This window comes from Salmo salar, chromosome 02, assembly GCF_965601325.2.
Source record: "Salmo salar chromosome 02, fSalSal1, whole genome shotgun sequence".
In the NCBI taxonomy this organism is placed as follows: Eukaryota; Metazoa; Chordata; class Actinopteri; order Salmoniformes; family Salmonidae; genus Salmo; species Salmo salar.
In genome coordinates, this window is record NC_138292.1 from 70,988,491 (window position 1) to 71,015,077 (window position 26,587).

At 41.3% G+C, this 26,587-nt stretch overlaps 1 long non-coding RNA gene across 3 annotated transcripts; it reads right to left on the reverse strand.

Annotated features, from left to right (window-relative positions):
- Window positions 1–15,135: 15,135 nt before the first annotated feature.
- On the reverse strand, window positions 15,136–17,271 carry LOC106591373 (uncharacterized). Of its 3 annotated transcripts, none has more exons than XR_014381883.1 (7): window positions 17,165–17,271; window positions 16,801–17,064; window positions 16,311–16,398; window positions 16,177–16,216; window positions 15,973–16,053; window positions 15,820–15,875; window positions 15,136–15,661 (listed from the first exon to the last, which is right to left on the reverse strand). It is a non-coding gene; the product is annotated as an uncharacterized LOC106591373 (long non-coding RNA). The 3 variants fall into 3 exon arrangements; XR_014381881.1 differs by having other exon boundaries at window positions 15,278–15,657; XR_014381882.1 differs by having other exon boundaries at window positions 15,278–15,701.
- Window positions 17,272–26,587: the final 9,316 nt, after the last annotated feature.

Sequence of the window (26,587 nt, forward strand, 5' to 3'; positions counted from 1 at the left end):
TTCTCTCATCACATAAAGGGGGTTATGGGTTGTTTAGTGTCAGTAGCAGCTGTGTCTTTGAACAGGAAATTCTGAAACACACACACACACACACACACACACACACACACACACACACACACACACACACACACACACACACACACACACACACACAATCAAGGTGACAAACAGTGACACATTCAATTGAACTAGGGTGATATAATTAAACAAGAGTTTCTATTGGACAAATTCAGGTAGGACCATCCCCGTTTCATTCCGTTTGCTTTCGTTTAAGAAACGTTTTACAGCAGAATCACCGGAATGAATACACCCCTGATCATCTACTCACACAGCTCAATTTTGTAGCAGCCACATACAGCATCATCACTTTGCTTGTTGTATAATTCCTTCTCGTATCTATGCACTACTCCTCTCACCTTTTCCCTTCGCTTGTGGACTTCAGTGCACAATACAACAGCTGTCTGTGACCATGCAAAATAACCTCTCCAAGCCAAACCTTCATACCATAACCGCTAACCGCTACGCAGCCTACATTGTTGTCACCATATTAGCTAATGTCATAGTTAACATAGCTACTCAAACTAACCAAGAATCCATGTGTACAATCACACAGTATAGTGTACAGCAAGCAGTTAAGCAGTTACACTGGCGGGCATTCATTTCTGTTTGAGTCAGGTAGGTTGAGTAGGCTAAATTAGCTGCATTAGCTAGCTAAGTAAGTGAAAGGTAAACTAAGAAGAAGGAAAAATATAAAATATAGCTATCTGAATATCTACAGTATTCTTTGCCCCCCCCCCCCCCCCCCCCCACACACACAGACACAGATGCTCCACTGCCCCCCCATGATCTTTGATGGGGCTAGGAGCCTTAGAAGCCCTAGAAGAGGATGTCTACCACAACAATAGCAGAAATCGGTTGGGTTGTTCTGTAGTTCCGACCAGAGAAACCTCTTCAAGGGTAGAGGTTTGTATCTGGATGGCCCTAATTGTAGTTTATACACATATGAAAGATTTAAACTTCTCTTTCAAGATCAAAAGTAAGTCTCACTACTGTTTTGTTATTCTTTTGCTTGAGAATTGAGATGTCCGTGTAGATTGGGCAGTGGGAGATAAAGAGGGAGAGCAGGGGAGGAGGTGGAGGAGGAGAAGAAAGAGGGGAGGAAGGAGAGGAAGAGGACCAAGCTTTTACACTTTGCGTCAGTGTGTGTGTGTGTGTGTGTGTGTGTGTGTGTGTGTGTGTGTGTGTGTGTGTGTGTGTGTAGGGGGACTTTTGTAATTGTTTTTAGTTTCTCTGTCATCTGAGTCTAACTATAGCCTATGATGTGCTGCCCTGGCTGAGGGGGCGGGACACCCATTACACACACATGGACGCACATGTGTGTGTGTGCTGATAAACAGTTCTAGGTAAGGGCAGTGGAGTATCCCTGGCTAGCATATAGCCTAGCCACTCATGCTTATATGGTTCAATGGCTCCATCATGTGTCCAATAGGCAGAAATACAAGAAACAGCAGAGAGGAAATAGTTATGAATCAATGTATTAATAGTTCATCAAATAGTCAATTTATTGTTTGGTTCATTTATGGTCTTACTTTGAGCTTATTTACAACATGATGTTTATACTCTATTGACAATTAACCACAATGTAAGAAATGCACATGTAAAATTGTCTTTAATGTATCTAAAATAGGTAATAATTACAAATGTGATAATAAAACAAGCAATATCATGACACTGAACAATATGGTACTACATAATATAACATATTAACTGAGCAATAATGTCTGACAGCAATACAAAGTAAAACATCATTAAACACATCAGGAGAAACTTGGTCCAAGAGCAAAATATATTAAAAAGCTGTTATCAATATTATTCATATTAATCACTGAGAATGTGATCACAAATCATGAAATTGTTAAAATCACACAGAAAAAGAGCAGAAGCATAAACCAACCCATTTTTCACCAATATACATAATTATAATGACAAGTTAAGAGAATTCAACTAAAACGTTAAAGTTAAAGTCTGGAAAATATGAGCCTGGAAGGGAAGAGAGAGCCAAGCCTATGGGTTCGTAGCTTCAACCCCACAGCACACACACACGTACTGATTAATGGACTGCTGAATGTATATTGTTTTCTTTAGCTTTGTTTGCTCTATTCCATATTATGTCTTTCTCTGATAAGATACCAAGGAAAGGGCTGAAAATAGCTCATATTAATATATGTAGCCTTAGAAATAAGGTTCCTGAAATCAATAACTTGCTGCCATCAGATAACATTCATATATTAGCCATTTCTGAGACGCACTTAGCTAATTAATTTGGTGATACAGCAGTAGCAATAATAGGGATATAGCATCTATAGAAGAGACAGAAATGGGGGAGGTGTTGCTGTATATATTCAGAGCCATATCCCTGTAATGCTTAGAGAAGATCTTATGTCAAGTGTTATTGAAGTGTTGTGGTTGCAGGTTCACCTGGCACATCGAAAGCCTTTTCTTTTGTGGTGTTGCTATAGGCCACCAAGTGCTAACAGTCAGTATCTAAATAATATGTGTGAAATGCTTGATAGTGTATGTGATGTAAACAGAGAGGCCTACTTTCTTGGGGACCTGAATATTGACAGGTTTTCATCAAGCTGTCCGCTCAAGAGGAAGCGTCTCATTGTAACCAGTGCCTTTAATCTGGTTCAGGTTATCAATCAACCTACCAGGGTGTTTACTAACACTACAGGAACAAGATCATCCACATGTATCGATCACATTTTTACTAATACTGTAGAACCATTGGATGCAGTGTATCCGTACCCTTTGGATACAGTGATCACAATATAATGGCAATATCCAGGAAAGCCAAAGTTCCAACAGCTGGGCCTAAAATATTGTATAAAAGATCATACAAAAGATTTTGCTGTGACTCTTATAAGTGTAATTAACATAATACCAAAATCCCCATCAAAATCCGTCTGTTAACGATAGAGATATCTTTTTGAATGGGCTGCTTCTCAATCCACCACATCCGCCGATATCGCCCTTCCGCATCTGCGCTGAAAGGTGGCAGAGCTAGAGTGGTGTTTGTCAGATCATGGGACATCCCGAAAATCAGTCTTCTCACAAAATCGTATGTACAATAGCGTCCGAAGGGTTTGGCTTAAAAACTATTATGACCCCTCTGGAGGTTAGAATATAGAGGGTTTTATTAACCTGGTTGATCATCTCATAAATCGCTAAACATGTCTTCTGTGTTAGTCTTCAGTCTAGGTTCTGTTATGGCCAGGTTCTGTGGTGGTTCCCTTGATCGGAGGGGTTAGTGTCTATCTGAGGGGCGGTGTCCCACACTTTCTGAAAGTAGACACACTGAATGAGCACTTTTCACACCACACACACACACACACGCACACACGCACACACGCACACACACACAAATCAATTTATAATACAAGACTTACTGCCAGAGTGTTGTAGTCAGGGGACATGGTCCTCATGTTCAGAGCTGTGTATGTGTCACTGTTACAGTCAGGACGGACACACTATGGAGAGTGAGAGAGAGAGAGAGAGAGAGAGAGAGAGAGAGAGAGAGAGAGAGAGAGAGAGAGAGAGAGAGAGAGAGAGAGAGAGAGAGAGAGAGAGGAGAGAGATTATGGTCAAGGTAACAGTGAAACAAATATAAAAGACACTGTCATGACAAAGTAAATTAATGTCTCCCGGTGTGGAGGTGTAACTGAAGGAATTTGGTTGATGTCTGTGGTATTTGTTTTTTTTACATTATTACCTGTGTCTGCTGTGGCATCACTTCCTGCTCTGAATCTCCTGTAAAGAAGGACAGAGTTCTGCTCTCTAGTGACCTCTAGTGGAAGTTGATATATTAGACATGTAAATCTGGTGTGGAAATGCTGACCTCTTCAGAGTGCAGTAGATGGTGAGTAGAAGAGTTCCAACAGTCAGGACAGCCCCCACCCCCACCACAGGAACCCAGGGAAACACTGCTGCAGGATCATGGGTTTAAGTGTCAAGAGGTTAGAACATATATCTGTTAAATCAGTCATGTCACAGAGCACCCGAAATAGACAGAACATGACATACTTACACATGACATTAATATGGACAGGGATGGAAGTCTCTGTCCCTTTAATGTTGCTAGCTTCACAGTAGTATCCCTCTCTGTCCTCATATAACATTGCTAATTTGACTCATTATTATTGTTACACTGTCTGTGTGTTTCTCCAATGAGCATGCAAAGGTTAGGTAGGTGTACTTACATTGCAAGTCTACAGGCGCAGAAGAAGAGTTGAGGCATCCATATTTATTCTGGGCCTCACAGTAGCATTCTCCTCTGTCCTCAGAGATGATGTTAGTGATGCTGTAACTCTGTCCTGATGCTTTTGGTGAGGTTACGTTCTTCTTGTACCAGGTGTATTTGTCCACAGGTGGGTTGGCATCACTGCTGCAGGTCAGAGTCACTGAACTGCCCTCCACTATTTCACCAGAGAGACTGACTGACGCCACGATGTTCTTCGGTTTAACTGATGTTAAAGACAGTGGATGTAGTCAAAGTTATGATTTAAAAAAAGTTTTGCTAATTCATGATTGATGAAGAAAGACTCTTTTGCCTGAATGCTACTACTGTACTGTACTGTACTGTACTGTACTGTACTGTACTGTACTGTACTGTACTGTACTGTACTGTACTCACACACTGCAGGAGAGTGGAGATCCTCATGGCCTTCTACAGCACAGGAGTAACTGTCTGAATAATAACTATTGACAGAGTACTGCTGGGAAGTGGGCTCATCTAGACGTTGTCCGTTCTTGTACCAGATGTAGGTGGGGATACCAGTCAGAGTACAGGTGGTGCTACAGGTCAGTGTTCTCTGTCCCTCTGCAGCAGGAGTCACCTTCACCTGCAGACCTGAAACAATATGTATACAACCACATACACCTCTGTGTTAACAGGATGGTTGATTTATTTTCTCCTGTAATTCAATATGATTTATAGTTGTATCATACAGTGTAGTATTACCTGTGACAGACATAGTTGTTCCTGGGAAACTATGACTCCATTCAAAGTTGTTTGTTTTAAAAGTGAAGCGATACTCAGCTGAGTCTTCCTCTCTCAGGTCTGTGATTCTCAGGATGGAGGGACCTTCATATCTCCATGTCTCTTTGTTACGGTACTCCCCACGACCTGGTTAGGTCCTCTGGTATCAACTTATCTCTCCACCTAGATGTCTGTTTAGGACTAAACCAGAGTGATGATGTGACAGTATCATAACCACTGTCATTAGTACAGGATGACAGTGCCCTTTCAAGGCACATATTCTCTTCCTGGTGTAAGTCACTATGATGCAGCTCTGACCCTGAACACCTGTATTATAATGACATGCCATGAGGACCTTGTCTTAGTTCTTTCTAGAAATGCTAATAGTTGTCAAATGACACAGAGGTTATACAGTATATACAATTCTGAATTAAAGAAACACTCACACACTGCAGGAGAGTGGAGATCATCATGGCCTTTTACAGCACAGGAGTAACTGTCTACATAGTTACTGGAGACTGGGTCTTTGTACTGGGGGGAGGTGCTCTCATCTAGATGTTGTCTGTTCTTGTACCAGATGTAGGTGGGGTTGTCAGTCAGAGTACAGGTGGTGATACAGGTCAGTGTCTTATCCTGATGTCCACCAGTCACCTTCACCTGAAGACCTGGAGAAAAAACAATATCACTGTAAATCCCTTTATCACTGACTTATCGCTCTAATACAAAGATGGAAGAAATCCTATGTTATACAGACAGAACAACAAACTAAGACAATTTTCCTGAACTAAATGGAATTCAACAGTTTAAATATATTGAATGTAACTGTACCTGTGGCAGACAGAATGACTCCAGGACTGCCACTATATTTCCCTACTGTCTGATTTGTTATAAATCTGAACTCTCTACGGTTCTCCACATGACCTTTGTAATCTGGGTCATCACTCAGACTAACAGGATTCCCCTCAGCATCATTTTTAGTGAACCAGAAGTTTGCTGTGACTGTATAACCTCTGGGATATGTGTAAGAGCATGACAGCTCCACTGTTGAGCCCTTCAAGGTACAGATACTCTGAGTGGTGTACGACAATCCAGCCATCCTGACCCAGTAACACTGAAACACTATTATACATTACAGACCCATTTGCTCACACTAACAGCATTTGTCCACACTTTGTTGCCGTACTCTACTTGCTGAGTGTGAATGGAAACCACAGAAAGGGCCTAAGCGTTACTCAGTGAGGTGTAAAAGACAACTATTCCAGAAAAGAAGAAGCCCCTAACAGACGATGTCACTGAACACACCAGAATAACATTAAGATAACATTACTAAAACAGTTATGAATGAGACCATACCTGCTACAGACCAGAGAAAGACCACCAACACACTTCCTGCTGTTCTCAAGGCCATTGTTGCATCTCCCACCCTGCAGTCTTAGAAACATAAACAACAAGTCACTCTATAGCTGGTGAATAACTCCACCTGATACATTGAAGTAGAAACTGTAAATGGGGTACAGGGCCTCATTACTGAAAATGAACCAGGCTCATATTGTGTTGTGTTGTATTGTGCTATATGGTTGTCTATGTGAATACTGTCTGTCTGTAAGTCTATTGCACTATGTATGTAATGTGTGTGACGTGTTGCATGTCTGTCTACGTCTGTCTATTTAAGATGACATGTTGTATGATGCAAAAATAATTTCCTAATGGATACAGTAAAGTCATCATCATCACCATCATCATCATCATCAACAACAACAGTCACTTATTGAACAGATCCCTAGAACTGTAAACACATATTTCTACATTGATTGTTCTGAAGCTGTTTTATTCTCAGAACCCCAAATATAGGAGGATAAATGTTCAATCCTCTAGGGTCCGTCAAGCTGTACAGCAGCCTAAAGACTGACCACCAGGTTCAATGATATCTCCTATCCCCAAGCTGTGAGGCTAAACAGTAAGTCACACACACACACACACACACACACACACACACACACACACACACACACACACACACACACACACACACACACACACACACACACACACACACACACACACACACCTTTTATTTCTTAATTATTTGGACCGGGAGTGTAACGCCCTGGCCATAGAGAGGGGTTTTTTGTTCTTTATTTTGGTTAGGCCAGGGTGTTACATTGGGTGGGCGTTCTATGTTCCTTTTTCTATGTTTTGGTATTTCTTTGTTTTGGGCCATGTGTGTGGCTCCCAATCAGGCACAGCTGAAGCTCGTTGCTGCTGATTGGGAGTCACACATAAGGAGCATGTTTTTCCTTTGGGTTTTGTGGGTAATTGTTTCTTGTTTAGTGTGGTTGCACCTGACAGGACTGTTGGCTGTCAGTTTCCTTGTTTTTGTATAGTGTTCTTTCCAATTAAATTGAAGGATGAATACTAACTCTGCTGCATTTTGGTCCTTTCCTGAAGACAGCCCTTACAGGGAGCCCTGAACCAAGATCAGTGCTCCTACTCTGAGACACTTTGTGAATACGGACCCTGATATTACAACCAAAACATAGGTCACAATAACACTAACAGTAAAAATACACAGTAAGTTGTATCCTCAAGTATGAATGATGGCTAAAAACAATTAAAAAAAAATAAAAACAGAAAAATGTAAAAACTATATTTGAAGATATCGTCAAGCGTACTTTCAGAGTGAAGTGAAGGGGAGAGGTCTTGTATTTTACCCTTCTTTGATCAGGTAAGTTGACTGAGAACACGTTCTCATTTACAGCAACGACCTCTGGAATAGTTTCAGAGGAGAGGAGGGGGGATGAATGAGCCAATTGGAAGCTGGGGATGATTAGGTGGCCATAATGGTTGGGAATTTAGCCAGGACAGCAGGGATAACAGCCCTATAAGTGCCATGGGATCTTTAGTGACCACAGAGAGTGTGGAAACTACCAGTACAGTAGTCAAGACAAAGTAACAAAAGATTTATCAAATTAAAATCCCACACCTGTATGTGATGTCTGTCTACTTCTACCTGTTTCAGCTGACATGCTGTCAAAAACTACCTTCCTAATAGATACAATAAAGTCATCATCATCCTCATCAAGACCACCACCCTCATCACACACACACACACACACACACACGGTATTACGTGACCCTGTTATATTTTCACCAGGAATATTACCCTGCTGAATTGTGATGCGGGACCCTAAGCAGAAATGCCTCTTGGTATTACTGACCGACTCCACTGATACACGCTTTAAACACGCAAATCAAATGGCTACAGTAAGTCGTACCCACAAGTATATGACTTGTGACTAAAAAACAAATAACCAAAAACTATATTTCCAGATATTATCAAGAGTACCTACAGAGTGAAGTGAAGGGGAGAGGTCTGTACAGTGAGTCAACTGACTGGTAGTGTGTGGAAACAAGAAGTAAGTGTTGACACATTATAAAAGCAGTCAGAACACAAAGGTTGTTGATGCAGAACTGTCCATTCCTTTCTCTTTAATTAAGACATTAACTTGCATGACGACCAGACCGTTAGAAAAGCGATGTTAATGTATTTCAAAATAAATTGTGCAGCAGACTGCCTGTAGTTGCCGTTCTTCATTTGAGGTGTGGGACTATATTTCTTTAATAAATAAAATGTGTCCCATTTCCAATGTGATTTTTATACTACATACAGAACCATGTAAACAATGTGTTGTCTATACTATTTATAACGTTAACATTTTAATGTGTTGCCTTGCCCTTCTGAGTTCTGTATATACAGGTCAAAGTTCCATGATGTCATCCAATTAGAACCCATTCCATTTATACACCCATGACCATCACTCCTCATCAGCTGCATCAAAGTGGTACTGAAGGTTCCAGTGTTCTAGACTAGAGCTCTCCCTACTGGCATCTCAACATTACTGCACCATCCTACTAATAATGTCCTCAATAATGTTGGGCAAATAACACCATAACAAACTGGAAATGAATCGGATAGAATGGTGAAAAACAACACTGGCTACTTGACAAAGTCACATTTAAGGACACAAACACTGATCTCTGTAGTGTTACAACATGCCACTATCATATTATGTTACACTGTTGAACCTTGTGTACAGTACTGGTAGTAGCATTAGTTAGCAGAGGAATCAGTATCATCATCACCATAGCCTGCTGTATTGACTGCTGCTGTCCATATACTGTATAGTCTAATGTAGCCTGTTATCCATATATAGTCTAATGTAGCCTGTTATCCATATATAGTCTAATGTAGCCTGTTATCCATATATAGTCTAATGTAGCTGTTATCCATATATAGTCTAATGTAGCCTGTTATCCATATATAGTCTAATGTAGCCTGTTATCCATATATAGTCTAATGTAGCCTGTTATCTATATATAGTCTAATGTAGCATGTTATCCATATCTAGTGTAATGTAGCCTGTTATCCATATATAGTCTAATGTAGCCTGTTACCCATATATAGTCTAATGTAGCCTGTTATCCATATATAGTCTAATGTAGCCTGTTATCCATATATAGTCGAATGTAGCCTGTTATCCATTTATAGTCTAATGTGGCCTGTTATCCATATATAGTCTAACGTAGCCTGTTATCCATATATAGTCTAATGTAGCCTGTTATCCATATATAGTCTAATATAGCCTGTTATCTATATATAGTCGAATGTAGCCTGTTATCCATATAATATAATGTAGCCTGTTATCCATATATACTCTAATGTAGCCTGTTATCCATATATAGTCTAATGTAGCCTGTTATCCATATACAGTCTAATGTAGCCTGTTATCCATATTTAGTCTAATGTAGCCTGTTATCCATATATAGTCTAATGTTGCCTGTTATCCATATATAGTCTAATGTAGCCTGTTATCTATATATAGTCGAATGTAGCCTGTTATCCATATATAGTCTAATGTAGCCTGTTATCCATATATAGTCTAATGTAGCCTGATATTCATATATAGTCTAATGTAGCCTGTTATCCATATATAGTCTAATGTAGCCTGTTATCCATATATAGTGTAATGTAGCCTGTTATCCATTTATATTCTAATGTGGCCTGTTATCCATATATAGTCTAATGTAGCCTGTTATCCATATATAGTTGAATGTAGCCTGTTATCCATATATAGTCTAATGTAGCCTGTTATCTATATATAGTATAATGTAGACTGTTATCCATATATAGTGTAATGTAGCCTGTTATCCATATATAGTCTAATGTAGCCTGCTTTCCATATATCGACTATATATGGATAACAGGCTACATTAGACTATATATGGATAACAGGCTACGTTAGACTATAAATGGATACCACTCCTAAACACAACCCACCATCACTGTGTCTCATGTTAATACTACTGCTAAACACAACCCACCATCACTGTTTCTCATGTTAATACTACTCCTAAGCACAACCCACCATCACTGTGTCTTATGGTAATACTACTCCTAAACACAACCCACCATCACCGTGTCTTATGTTAATACTAGCCTACTCTTAACCCACCCAGCACGTGATGTCCACAGACGGCGAATGTTCGGCTCTATCAAGTCCTTCTGTCATGGACTTTATTTCGCCCAAATTTGTTTTCCCAAAAATTGGGCTGTATTAAGTCTGTCTGTTTTGGTCCAAATATAGCCCGAAGGTCAGCCTGATCAGATACACGAATACAGTTATACAATATTGTATATAGTATAAGTTTTGTAATTTTTTTGATACACAATATAATAAAATATATTGATTTAAAATATTTTTTTTTAATAGCTTGTTAAATGTTCTGATATAGACAGAATGACTGAAAATTACCTGTAATTTCAAGTCATTAGTTTACAATTTCACAATGGAATTTATTACAATGTATAACCGTCATGCTTCAAAACTGGGAGAGGCAGAACGAGCAAGTCATTCACTAGCCATTTGTTCTTCAACACCGTAACACAAGGACACGTGCATTTTACAAGCGTTAACATTTCTGAAAACTTTTGTAATAGGATATTATTAATATATTAATATCAATTCTGTTAATGTTGCAAACTATTATTTTCTAGGCTAACGTTAGCAACTCTGCCTGGATACTTGCATTCTAGCTAGCTAGCTAACATTAACACTAATTTAGTTGCTAGCTAGATAGTACAAGGCGGGAAAGCAGGTCTAACAGATTTGATGGTTGTACTAACTGTTAACTAGCTTACTGTATCAGTCTAGCTAACTATGGTTAGCTATATTTTCTGGTAACCGGTGTGGAGTCATTATTTTTTGACAGGGATATTAAAAAAATTAGCTAGCCAGAGTCTAACATTAACTTTACTCTCTGGGTATCTGCAAATGCTAGCTAGCTAGTTAGGTGTGAAGCTGGTTGGTTTGCAAACAAACTGTAGTATGGGTTAACTAACGTAAGCTACCTAGCTATCTAGCTCGCTAAGAACATTAGCTCACAGGAGAGAGGGCAATAATATGTTACAAATAAGACAGGAGAATGAGTGCAAAATGCATTGATCAAAATTAACTAGCTAAGAACCATATTTATTACTACAGTATGTTTACTACTTACCTTTATGACATTTTTGCAGAAAATGAAAAGAGTGTGACAATTCTAATTTTACATCCACAACTGATCAAGACCAGAGCTGTTTCCCATTAATAATGTCAGTAACTGGATTGTTCCTCGAAATGTGTGCCTTTTGATTCCCTCTGATATTTTATGTATAAATGATGGGTTTTGATGTGCATCTTATAACATTGCATGCATGATTTACTGTATGTGTCATGTGCTTGTAACGTCTGCTTCCAACTCACATCCTCAAACATGTAGATCCCCTGAACGCAGCTCACTTTCCAGCCCACTTTCCAGCTCACCCTCTCAAACACCTAGATCACCAAAACGCAGCTCACTCTCCAGATCCCAATCATCTGAATTCTAATCACCTGTTCACACACCTGTAGTTCATTATCACACACTATTTTGTTCAGTTCTTTGCACCCCATCACTGTGAGGTATTGTTTGTTTTGTGACACTTCTTTTGGAGCGCCGGGTTTCCTGTGATTTACTCCTCCTGGTTATGATCGTTTTTGCCAGCCTCACTAACGATGCCTTTTGCGTACTCCCTGCCTGTACTTTAGCCTATCGGATTTCCTGTTACCTACCTATTGCCTGATCTCCTGGACTACGTTACTAGCCTTTTCCCTGCCTGTACTGTTGCCCTTTTGGACCCCCTGTGTATGACCTTCTGCCTGCCCCTGGACCCAGCTGCTGGACCTACTGCGCCCTGCACTTGAAACCAGCTCTCTGTCTCCCCTCGTGTTCATTACAGTACTTACATGTTTGTTGCAAGACTATCCAGAAGTTCACCTGGACAGTCCCAAAGAAGGCAGGAAAGCCGGTCTTGTTCTCCCTCTACCCCAGCCCAGGATGAATTTAATGGGGACACGCCTGGACGGGGTAAGAGAAACTGAAGAGTCAGTGGGAAATGTCAAACCTTTCACAGGGTGCATAGATGGGATAATGATTATCCCATCAGGCATCTCTGTCTATCAGGATCATTATTTGCACATGATATACAATACACATACATTTTCCTATCCAAATCCTTGCTTTTAAGTTGTCCTGATCACACCCAAATTGTTTTTTTAAATTTGTGTTTCAGGGAAATTCAGGGATTCAGCTGGCTGTTCCAGATGCTCTCCTTTCCCATCTCACTTCACACACGGTGGGTCAAGAGTACAGCTTGCCAGACAAGCCGTACTCTTAATCTTAATCTGCTAACCGGTCAAGTCCTTAAGGTTTATTCATTGGTTTTGAATGTTGCAGAATCATCCAGGGCTTCTACTAACCAGTCCCATCTCAGAGCAGAGAGCACAGACATTCTCCCTATCCATCATGTTACTCTACCAGACAAGGTGAGAGCAGTTATGTAGTAACTCAAGAGCACACACAGACAACATGCACATGATGGGGACGCATTCGCATCAGTGCTAGTTTTCTTACAATGAGCAGAAATTATACACATTTTCAGTCTTGATAACCGAAAATGAAAACTATCCTTAAAATATGTGTTGTGTGTAGGTTTACAAAAATCAAGTACTATTTATTTTTCTATTTACCTCTCGGTTGACACCGAGTTGGCTTTGAATTTTGTAGATTCATCCAGGGTTTCTATTTGCCAGTCCCAACAGAGCCAAGAGCATCATAGTGCTCACCCTCCCATTCCCTCCGCTAGACCAGAGCTGTTTCCCATGAATAATGACAGTAAGTGGATTGTTCCACGAAATGTGTGCCTTTTGATTCCCTCTGATATTTTATGTATAAACTGTGCACTAATTCAAAAGGCACCTATTTTGTGGAAAGACTCAATGTACTACAAAATTGAAACTTGTGTTAAACAATGAATCTATTAGAATATTATTGAAATGTTGAACTACGGTATATGTATAATGCAAGTAAAATTTCACTTATTTGCAATCACAATCTTGTCTGTCAGGATCCTCTTGCGTGTGATACCCGATATTTCAACAGTGTCAACAAAATGTTCTGAAGTCTGTCCTAACTAAATTGGAGGAGGTGAAACGTGTTGGGAGAGCAGAGCCCCAAGACTCTTTGAGTTCCATGTCAAGAGGATGGAGACGGCGCAAGACTTTGAGCAACTAAAGAAGCAGCTCCGATGTGGTGATGCACAGAATCTGATGGTGAAATTGAAATGTATTTTGACATTTCATTTACACAAGATTTAGTCAGCATTTTTCACACTACCTACAGCGATACAATTAGTTAATTCCAATGCCTGTAGATTTTTTATTAGTCATACTGAGACAGTGTTTACTGCATAACTTCCGGTGTTTCAAACAGTCTCTTGACACAGATTGCAAGGTTAAGCAATGGCCTGATGTCCTTGTTCAACTTCAATGGCCATCAGGCAAAGTGGGGATTAGGAAACAACTGTACTCTGTTGTCAACGGTACTGACAAACATGAAATTATTCTGTAGTATATTTTGTATTAATAACTGGGTGGTTTGAGCCCTGAAAGCTGATTTGGCTAACAGCCATGGTATATTTAAGCAATATTGCATGAGAGCTCATGTGATATGATGACATTTTTATCATGGCTGTGAGTGTCATAGCCTTAAAAGCAAATTCCTCTGGGTTTTGTTGTACCGTAACCACACAATGCATGATTAGTCTGTATCCAGGCACGCTGAGTTGCGTTGTGCATTAAAGCCTGTACTACACCCTCCCATTCTTAAGGATCGAACCCTTTTTTTTCTCCCCCCAATTTTCACCTAAAATGACATACCCAAATCGAACTGCCTGTAGCTCAGGACCTGAAGCAAGGATATGCATATTCTTGATACATTTGAAAGGAAACACTTTGAAGTCTGTGGAAATGTGAAATGAATGTAGGAGAATATAACACATTAGATTTGGTAAAAGATAATACAAAGAAATAAACATTTGTTTTTTGGTATTTTCTTTGAACAATCATTATTGAAATGCAAGAGAACAGCCATGATGTATTATTCCAGCCCAAATGCAATTTAGACTATGGCTGCAGTGTATGTGCAAAGTAGACTGCTCCAATGAACCATTGCATATCTGTTCAAAATGTATCAAGACTGCCCAAATGTGCCTAATTGGTTTATTCATACATTTTCAAGTTCATAACTGTGCACTCTAGCCTTTAGCACAATGCAGATGTTGCCTGTAATTCATGGCTTCTGGTTGGGATATGTAGGTACGGTCACTGTGGGGACAACGTCGTCGATGCGCTTACTGATGAAGACGATAACTGAGGTGGTATACTCAATACCATTGGATGAATCCTGGAACATATTCCAGTATGTGCTAGCAAAACAGTCCTGTAGCGTAGCATCCTCGTCATCTGACCACTTCCACTTCCGTATTGAGCGAGTCACGGGTACTTCCTGCTTTAGTTTTTGCTTGTAAGCAAGAATCAGGAGGGTATAATTACGGTCAGATTTGCCAAATGGAGGGCGGGGTGAGCTTTTTATAATTACTGTATTGTGGGATACTTGCATAAATTCATTTTAAGATTTTCAAGTTAACAGATAAATGAGACTAGGCTGTAATATTTAAAGCAACATTTTATTTGTCTTAAACTTTGAGTTCATTTACAACACAATGCATAATTTACACTGAATTACACTATTGGAAATAATCATAAATGTCACCATAAGACACACGTGATTATGATATTAATATTCATAAATGCCATGGCACAATGTCTGACAGCAATACAAAGTACATCAATTAACAGATCAGGAGCAACTAGGTCCGAAAGCAAAACATATTAAAAGCCGTTTTCAATATTATACATATTTTACAATGGGGAAATGTCCCATTGTAAAAGAGTAGAAGTATAATCCATCCAATTTATCTTCAATATATATTAACATTACAAGGAAAAAACATTCAACTTCAGTGTTTACGGAGAAGTTAAAGTTCATTCTCTGGAAAACCTTCTAGGTCCAGGTTCTGTGGTGGTTCTCTTCAGTCCAGGTTCTGTGGTGGTTCTCTTCAGTCCAGGTTCTGTGGTGGTTCTCTTCAGTCCAGGTTCTGTGGTGGTTCTCTTCAGTCCAGGTTCTGTGGTGGCTCACTATCTATTTGAGGGGATGTGTCACTGGGTGAGTCTCTCACATTCTGAACAAAGACACACTGAATGAGCACTTTATACAACGTTCACACACACACACACACACACACACACACACACACACACACACACACACACACACACACACACAGTCACTCTAGTGACCTGGTATTCTTCTTCAGAGATGTGCACATGTCACTGTTAGGGTCAGGATGGACACTCTGTAGAGAGAAAAATAGAGGGAGGGGAAATGCATGAGCACTTTGAGACACCTCTCTATCATTTTCTCTAAACACAAACACATAATCAGATTCTTACTGCCAGAGTGTCGTAGTCAGGTGACCAGGTCTTCATGTTCAGACCTGTGTATGTGTCCCAGTTAGGGTCAGGATGGACACTCTGTGGAGAGAGAGGGAAATGGAGAGAGCGAGAACATGGTAACAGTGAAAATAGTGTGAAAGAGACTGTTATGACACAGTAAATGAATGTCACCAGGTGTGGAGGTGTAACTGATATAATCACCTGTGTGTCTGTTGTGGCATCACTTCCTCCTGTGGATCTCCTATAAAGAGGGACAGAGTGAGTTCAGATCTCTGCTGGTCTCTAGTGGAGGTTTATAAGATTGTTATATTTAAATCTGGCTAGAAAATCCTCACCTCTTCATATAGCAGTAGATTGTGACTAGAAGAGCTCCAGCAGTCAGGGCAGCCCCCACCCCCACCACAGGAACCCAGGGAAACACTGCTGCAGGATCATGGATTGATAGTACGAGTACCAGTCAAAAGTTTGAACACACATACTCATTCAAGGGTTTTCCTTTATTTTTATTACATTTTCAACATTGTAGTATAATAGTGAAGATGTCCAAACTATGAAAAAAACACATGGAATCATGTAGTAATCAAAAGTGTTAAATAAAAATCTATTTTATATTTGAGATTGTTCAAAGTTGCCACCTTTGTCTAGATGAAGATTTACACACTCTTGGCATTCTGCACTATTATTATACAATGTAGAAAATAGGAAAAAAATATAGGAAAAACCCTGGAATGAGTAGATGTGTCCAAACTTCTGACTGGTATGTATATCAGTCAAATCTGTCGTACCACAGAGCAACAAAAATAAGACACACCATGACATACTTACACATAATATTAATATGGACAAGGATGGAAGTCTTTGTCCCTTTAATGTTTCTAGCCACACAGAAGTATTCTCCTCTGTCCTCAGAGCTGATGTAAGTGATGCTGTAACTCTGTCCTGATGCTTTTGGTGAGGTTACATTCTTCTTGTACCAGGTGTATTTGTCCACAGGTGGGTTGGCATCACTGCTGCAGGTCAGAGTCACTGAACTGCCCTCCACTATTTCACCAGAGGGACTGACTGACACAGAGGTGTTCCTTGGTCCATCTGGTGTAAAACAGTGGATTTAGTAAGAGTACAAATTAGGTCAGTTAAAAATATTATATTAACTTTCCACAAATGCAGTTGAAGTCGGAAGTTTACATACACCTTAGCCAAAAACTCAGTTTTTCACAATTCTAAAAAGTACAATCTTTGTCCTCATGTGCAGTTGTAAGTTGATTTCCTCAGGCTGTCAAGCAAAGAAGCACTGAGTTTGAAGGTAGGCATTGAAATACATCCACAAGTACACCTCCAATTGACTCAAATGATGTCAATTAGCCTATCAGAAGCTTCTAAAGCCATGACATAATTTTCTGAAATTTTCCAAGCTGTTTAAAGGCACAGTCAACTTAGTTTATGTAAACTTCTGACCCACTGGAATTGTGATACAGTGAATTATAAGTGAAATAATCTGTCTGTAAACAATTGTTGGTTAGATGTCCTAACCAACTAAATGTCCAAACCAACTTGCCAAAACTATACAATGCCTTGCAAAAGTATTCACCCCCCTTGGCGTTTTCCTATTTTGTTGCATTACAACCTGTAATTTAAATTGATAGTAGTCAAAATTGGTGAAGTGAAATGAAAAAAATTACTTGTTTAAAAATTTTCTACAAAATTACAAATGTTAAAGTGTTGCATGCATATGTATTCACCCCCTTTGCTATGAAGCCCCTAAATAATATCTGGTGCAACCAATTAACTTCAGAAGTCACATAATTAGTTAAAAAAACTCCACCTGTGTGCAATCTAAATGTCACATGATCTGTCACATGATCTCAGTATATATACACCTGTTCTGAAAGGCCCCAGAGTCTGAAACACCACTAAGCAAGGGGGCACCACCAAGCAAGTGGCACCATCAAGCAAGCGGCACCATCAAGCAAGCGGCACTATGAAGACCAAGGAGCTCAAAAAAACCGGTCAGGGACAAAGTTGTGGAGAAGTACAGATCAGGATTGGGTTATAAAAAAACTTTGAACATCCCATGGAGAACCATTAAATCCATTATTAACAAATGGAAAGAATATGGCACCACAACAAACCTGCCAAGAGTGGGCCACCCACCAAAACTCATGGACTAGGCAAGGAGGGCATTAATCAGAGAGGCAACAAAGAGACCAAAGATAACCCTGAAGGAGCTGCAAAGCTCCACAATCGGAGATTGGAGTATCTGTCCATAGGACCACTTTAAGCCGTACACTCCACAGAGCTGGGCTTTTGGGAAGAGTGGACAGAAAAAAGCCTTTGCTTAATAAAGAAAAAAATAAGCAAACACGTTTGGTGTTCGCCAAAAGGCATGTGGGAGATTTTTGGCCATCAAGGAAAACGCTATGTCTGGCGCTAACCCAACACCTCGCATCACCCTGAGAACACCATCCCCACAGTGAAGCATGGGGGTGGCAGCATCATGCTGTGGGGATGTTTTTCATCGGCAGGGACTGGGAAACTGGTCAGAATTGAAGGAATGATGGATGGCGCTAAATACAGGGAAATTCTTGAGGGAAACCTGTTTCAGTCTTCCAGAGATTTGAGACTGGGACGGAGGTTCACCTTCCAGCAGGACAATGACCCTAAGCTTACTGCTAAAGCAACACTTGAGTGGTTTAAGGGGAAACATTTAAATATCTTGGAATGGCCTAGTCAAAGCCAAGACCTCAATCCAATTGAGAATCTATGGTATGACTTAAAGATTGCTGTACACCAGCGAAACCCATCCAGCTTGAAGGAGCTGGAGCAGTTTTGCCTTGAAGAATGGGCAAAGATCCCAGTGGCTAGATGTGCCAAACTTATAGAGACATATTCCAAGAGACTGCTGTAAAAGGTCGCTCTACAAAGTATTGACTTTGGGGGGGGGGGGGTTATGCACGCTCAAGTTTTCTGCTTTTTTATCTTATTTCTTGTTTGTTTCACAATAAAAAATATTTTGCATCTTCAAAGTGGTAGGCATGTTGTGTAAATCAAATGATACAAGCCCCGCAAAAACCAATTTTAATTCCAGGTTGTAAGGCAACAAAATCGGAAAAATGCCAAGGGGCGATGAATTCTTTTGCAAGCCACTGTAGTTTGTTAACAAGAACTTTGTGGAGTGGTTGAAAAACAAGTTTTAATGACTCCAACCTAAGTGTAAGTAGACTTCCGCCTTCAGCTGTACTTCTCCACACAATGACTCTTAAATTCACCCTTTTATTGAGGATGATCAATTCAAGTATCATGTGGAGCTAATATCTGTCACTACAATGTTAAAATACCAAACTAAAGGTTTAAACTTACATCTGACAGTGAGAGTCTCTTCAGGAGAGTAGAGATCCTCACGGCCTTCTACAGAACAGGAGTATCTGCCTGTATCCTCACTGCTGACTGAGAATTGGCTATAGACAGGAGAGTAGGTTTTGCTGTTTGGTATAGGCTGTCCATTCTTATACCAAATAAATGCTTTGATTGGGTCCAGCGTACATTTGGTTCTACATGTCAGTGTGACACTCTCACTCTCTGACACAGATGTAGGATCCATCTCCAACACAACATCTAGAGTATTCGAAAACTATTCAGACCCCTTGACTTTTTCACATTTTGTTACATTACAGACGTATTCTAAAATTGATCATCAATTCCCTCATCAATCTTCACACAATACCCCATAATGACAAAGCAAAAACAGGTTTTTATATATATATTTTTTTTTTTACAAATGAATAAAAAAAAATACCTTACTTACATAAGTATTCAGACCCTTTTCCATGAGACTCGAAATTGAGCTCAGGTGCATCCTGTTTCCATTGATCATCCTTGATATATTTTTACAACTTGATTGGAGTACACCTGTGGTAAATTCAATTGACTGGACAGGATTTGGAAAGGCACACACCTGTCTATATAAGGTCCCAAAGTTGACAGTGTATGTCAGAGCGAAAACCAAGACACGAGGTCGATGGAATTGTAGGTCGAGCTCCGAGACAGGATTGTGTCGAGGCACAGATCTGGGGAAGGGTACCAAAACATTTCTGCAGCATTGAAGGTCCCCAAGAACACAATGGCCGCCATCATTCTTAAATGGAAGAAGTTTGGAACCACCAAGACTCTTCCTAGAGCTGGCCGCCCGGCCAAAGTGATCAATCGGGGGAGATGGGCCTTGGTTAGGGAGATGACCAAGAACCCAATGGTCACTCTGACAGAGCTCCAGAGTTCCTCTGTGGAGACGGGAGATCCTTCCAGAAGGACAACCATCTCTGCAGCACTCCACCAATAAGGCCTTTATGGTAGAGTGGCCAGACAGAAGCCACTCTTCAGTGAAAGGCACATGGTAGCCCGCTTGGAGTTTGCCAATAGGCTCCTTCCTACAGGACAACAACCCTAAGCACACAGCCAAGACAATGCAGAAGTGGCTTCGCGACAAGTCTCTGAATGTCCTTGAGTGGCCCACCCAGAGCCCGGACTTGAACCCGATCAAACATCTCTGGAGAGACCTGAAAATAGCTGTGCAGCAACTCTCCCCATCCAACCTGAGAGCTTGAGAGGATCTGCAGACAAGAATGGGAGAAACTCCCCAAATACAGGTGTGCTAATCTTGTAGCGCCATACCCAGGAAGACTCAAGGCTGTAATTGCTGCCAAAGGTGCTTTAACAAAGTACTGAGTAATGGGTATAAATACTTATGTAAATGTGATATATATATATATTTTTTTTTATACATTTGCAAAAAAAATAAACAATTTGTTTTTGTATTGTGTGTAGATTGATGGAGGGAAAAAACGGTTTAATCCATTATAGAATAAGGCTGTAACATAACAAAATTTGGAAAAAGGTAAGGGGTCTGAATACTTTCCGCATGAATTGTATATTATGTCCTCTTATGTGCAATACTAAATTAGGTATTTTTCTATGACATACCACTACTGTGTCTGTAAGACTGCCCTTAATAAGGTAATTACAGTAATAGCATCTTATCCGGCTGTATCACTGCCTGGTACAGCAACTGCAGGGCTCTCCAGAGGGTGGTGCGGTCTGCCAAATGCATCACTGGGGGCACACTGCCTGTCCTCAAGGACAACAACAGCACCCGATGTCACAGGAAGGCCAAAAGTTCATCAAGGACTTCAACCACCCGAGCCACAGCCTGTTCACCCCGCTATCATCCAGAAGCGAGGTCAGTACAGGTACGTCAAAGCTGGGACCAAGAGACTGAAAAACTGCTTCTATCTCAAGGCCATCAGACTGTTAAATAGCCATCACTAGCCAGCTACCACCCGGTTACTCAATCCTGCACTTTAGAGGCTGCTGCCCTATGTACATAGACATGGAATCACTGGAACACTAGTCCTTTTAATAATGTTTACATACTGTTTTACTGATTTCATATGTATATACTATATTCTACTGTATTCTAGTCAATGCCAATCCGACATTGCTCGTCCTAATATTTGTATATTTACTTTTAGATTTGTGTGTATTGTTGTGAATTGTTAAATACTACTGCAATGTTGGAGCTAGGAACAATAACATCTGCTAAATATGTGCATGTGACCAATAACATCTGCTAAATATGTGTATGTGACCAATAACATCTGCTAAATATGTGTATGTGACTAATAACATCTGATCTGATAGATGTGAAATGTGTGACTAGGTCTTTGGCGATTACTACATTTTGTCTTTAAATTTTAGATTCGGATATTTTACTTTTTACCCTTTTTTCATGATATCCAATTGGTAGTTAGAATCTTGTCCCATCACTGCAACTCCCGTACGGACTCGGGAGAGGAGAAGGTTGAGAGCAATGCGTCCTCCAAAACATGACCCTGCCAAGCCACACTGCTTCTTGACACACCGCTCTCTTTACCCGGAAGCCAGCCACACCAATGTGTCAGAGGAAACACCTTCCCCTAACCCGGACGACGCTGAGCCAATTGTGCGCCGCCTCATGGGTCTCTCGGTCACAAACCCAGGTCTATAGTGACATCTCAAGCACTGCGATGCCTTGGACTGCTGTGACACTCAGGAGGCCCCCATGTTTAGATTTGTTATATATTCTAAGGCTGCATGATGGGACTCTAAGGATGATTTGGAAAAGGTGGCATGAAAAGCATGATCTCTGCTTTGTTATTTGAGCAGGCTGCACACAATTCATCAGTCTGTCATTCACCAGTTTATCATTCCCAATTACACATGCACTTGATAATGCCTCAAATTTCCCGGCGGCAACTCTTTATATGGCCGTAATGCCCCCTAACATAAACATGCCTTTTGTGGCCAGTGGCTGTTGTGCCCCTGGGCTGAGTATAATCCTTATACTTCCCTTCTCCGGGCTGCGTGCTCCAAAGCCCCTCTCAATCACACGGCTCTCTTAAATATCTCAATTCTTCTTAGTCAATGCCCGTCATGCGATAGGGTCCTTCTCACAGGATACAAGTGAAGACAGACACATCGGGGATGTAACTGTGCGCATCCTTATCAAATTCCGAGGCACATATTGAAGATGTTGGAAGAACTGTCCACATTTCATCCTCAGCCAGCAAGATGAGTAGGCCTAAAGGACAGCAAAGCACTAGCCTATGTCAATCTACTATTCCCCATAGACCTATTCTGCATAAACGTTTTCTTTGAAGAAATGAGGCTGACGCAACAGATCAGAATGCTTAGCTTAAAATGTTGATCAACTGTTAGGTTTTTTCTTCACATTATAAGCACATCAATACGCACATGGCAGTAGGCTATAAGCGTGAACATTCCAATATGCAATTAGCGGGAAAACACCATTCTCAAAAGGGACCTCAAATGCACGTAATGCTTTAATTATCAATACCTTTTATGCTCGTTTCGAGGCAAGCAACTCTGAAGCATGCATTACAGCACCAGCTGTTCCGGACGACTGCGTGATCACGCTCGCCGTAGCCGATGTGAGCAAGACATTTAAGCAGGTCAACATTTACAAGGCCGCGGGGCCAGACAGATTACCAGGACATGTACTCAGAGCATGCGCTGACCAACTGGCAAGTATCTTCATTGACATTTTTAACCTCTCTGTAATACCTACATGTTTCAAGCAGACCACCGTAGTCTCTGTGCCCAAGAAAGCAAAAGTAACTGCCTAAATGACTACCGCCCCATAGCACTCATGTCGGTAGCCATGAAGTGCTTTGAAAGACTGGTCATGGCTCACATCAACACAATAATCCTGGAAAACCTAGACCCACTCCAATTCACATACCGCCCCAACAGATAGACAGATTATGCAATCTCAATCGCACTCCACACTGCTCTTTCCCACCTGGACAAAAGGAACACCTATGTGAGAATGCTGTTCATTGACTACAGCTTACCATTCAACACCATAGTTCCCACAAAGCTCATCACTAAGCTAAGAACCCTGGGACTAAACACCTCCCTTTGCAACTGGATCCTGGACTTCCTGACTGGCTGCCCCCAGGTGGTAAGGGTAGGCAGCCACGCTGATTCTCAACACTGGGGCCCATCAGGGGAGAATGCCTAGTCCCTTCCTGTACTCTTTGTTAACCTGTTGGGGCTAGGGGGCAGTATTTTCACGGCTGGATAAAAAACGTACCGATTTAATCTGGTTACTAATCCTACCCAGTAACTAGAATATGCATATACTTATTATATATGGATAGAACGTTTCTAAAACTGTTTGAATGGTGTCTGTGAGTATAACAGAACTCAAATGGCAGGTCAAAACCTGAGAGATTCCTTTACAGGAAGTGGCCTGTCTGACCATTTCTGGAACTTCTTTGCCATCTCTATCTTTTACAAAGGATCTCTGCTCTAACGTGACACTTCCTACGTCGTCAATGGGTGCTCAGAGCCCGGGAAAAAACAGAATGTCGTCATCCCAGCCCCAGGCTGAAACACATTATCGCCTTTCTCAAGTGGCCGATCAAGGGACTGTGGGCTTAGGCGCGTGACCTGGCCGCCCCCGTCTTTGTGATTTTTTCCTCTGTTTGCCGAAAAGGAGAATATTTTGAGGAATTTGTAATTCGCGCCACGCCTATCATTGGATATTGGAGCAGGTGTTCCGCTAGCGGAACATCTAGATGTAAGAGGTTAAATACGGCACACTACCTTCTTACATCTAGGCGTTCCGCTAGCGGGACACCTAGCCAACAGCCAATGGGATGGCATGGCGCGAAATACAAAAACAGCTAAAATTCCACAATTCAATTTTCTCAATCTATTTTACACCATTTTAAAGACAAGACTCTCGTTAATCTAACCACATTGTCCGATTTCAAAAAGGCTTTACAGCGAAAGCAAAACATTAGATTATGTCAGGAGAGTACCCTGCCAAAAATAATCACACAGCCATTTTCAAAGCAAGAATATATGTCACAAAAACCAAAACCACAGCTAAATGCAGCAATAACCTTTGATGATCTTCATCAGATGACACTCCTAGGACATTATGTTATACAATATATGCATGTTTTGTTCAATCAAGTTCATATTTATATCAAAAACAGCTTTTTACATTAGCATGTGATGTTCAGAACTGGCATACCCACCGCAAACTTCCGGTGAATTTACTAAATTACTCACGATTAACGTTCACAAAATACATAACAATTATTTTAAGAATTATAGATACAGAACTCCTTTATGCAATCGCGGTGTCAGATTTTAAAATAGCTTTTCGGCGAAAGCACATTTTGCAATATTCTGAGTAGATATCACGGCCAGCTAATTTGACACCCACCAAGTTTGGCCCTCACCAAACTCAGATTTACTATAAGAAAAATTGGATTACCTTTGCTGTTCTCCGTCAGAATGCACTCCCAGGACTTCTACTTCAACAACAAATGTTGTTTTGGTTCCAAATAATCCATAGTTATATTCAAATAGCTCAGTTTTTTTTGTGCGTTCAGGTCAGTATCCGAAGGGTTACGCGCGAGCGCATTTCGTGACAAAAAAATTCTAAATATTCCATTACTGTATTTAGAAGCATGTCAAATGCTGTTTAAAATCAATTTTTAAGCGATTTTTCTTGTAAAATAGCGATAATATTCCAACCGGGTGACGTTGTATTCATTCATTTACATTTACGTCATTTCGCAGACGCTCTTATCCAGAGCGACTTACAAATTGGTGCATTCACCTTATGATATCCAGTGGAACAACCACTTTGCAATAGTACATTATATATTTTTCGGGGGGGAGGGTAGGGGGGGGGGGGGGGGGGGGTTAGAAAGATTACTTAATCCTATCCCAGGTATTCTTTAAAGAGGTGGGGTTTCAGGTGTCTCCGGAAGGTGGTGATTGACTCCGCTGTCCTGGCATCGTGAGGGAGCTTGTTCCTCCATTGGGGTGCCAGAGCAGTGAACAGTTTTGACTGGGCTGAGTGGGAACTGTGCTTCCGCAGAGGTAGGGAGGCGAGCAGGCCAGAGGTGGATGAACGCAGTGCCCTTCTTGGGTGTAGGGACTGATCAGAGCCTGAAGGTACGGAGGTGCCGTTCCCCTCACAGCTCCGTAGGCAAGCACCATGGTCTTGTAGCAGATGCAAGCTTCAACTGGAAGCCAGTGTTGTGTGCGGAGTGACGTGAGAGAACTTGGGAAGGTTGAACACCAGATGGGCTGCGGCGTTCTGGATGAGTTGTAGGGGTTTGATGGCACAGGCAGGGAGCCTAACCAACAGTGAGTTGCAGTAATGCAGACGGGAGATGGCAAGTGCCTGGATTAGGACCTGCACCGCTTCCTGTGTGAGGCAGGGTCGTACTCTGCGAATGTTGTAGAGCATGAACCTACAGGATCGGGTCACCGCCTTGATGTTAGCGGAGATCGACAGGTTGTTGTCCAGGGTCACGCCAAGGCTCTTAGCACTCTGGGAGGAGGACACAATGGAGTTGTCAACCGTGATGGCGAGATCATGGAACGGGCAGTCCTTCCCCAGGAGGAAGAGCAGCTCCGTCTTGCAGAGGTTCAGCTTGAGGTGGTGATCCGTCATCCACACTGATATGTCTGCCAGACATGCGTTTTGTCACCTGGTTATCAGAAGGGGGAAAGGAGAAGATTAATTGTGTGTCGTCTGCGTAGCAATGATAGGAGAGACCATGTGAGGATATGACAGAGCCAAGTGACTTGGTGTATAGCGAGAATAGGAGAGGGCCTAGAACTGAGCCCTGGTGGACACCAGTGGTGAGAGCACGTGGTGCGGAGACAGATTCTCGACATGCCACCTGTTAGGAGCGACCTGTCAGGTAGGACGCAATCCAAGAGTGAGCCGTGCCGGAGATGCCCAACTCGGAGAGGGTGGAGAGGAGGATCTGATGGTTCACAGTATCAAAGGCAGCAGATAGGTCTAGAAGGATGAGAGCAGAGGAGAGAGAGTTAGCTTTAGCAGTGCGTGACACAGAGAAGAGCAGTCTCAGTTGAATGACCAGTCTTGAAACCTGGCTTATTTGGATCAAGAAGGTCATTCAGAGAGATTGCAAGAGAGCTGGCCAAGGACGGCACGCTCAAGAGTTGGAGAGGAAAGAAAGAAGGGCTACTGGTCTGTAGTTGTTGACATCGGAGGGATCGA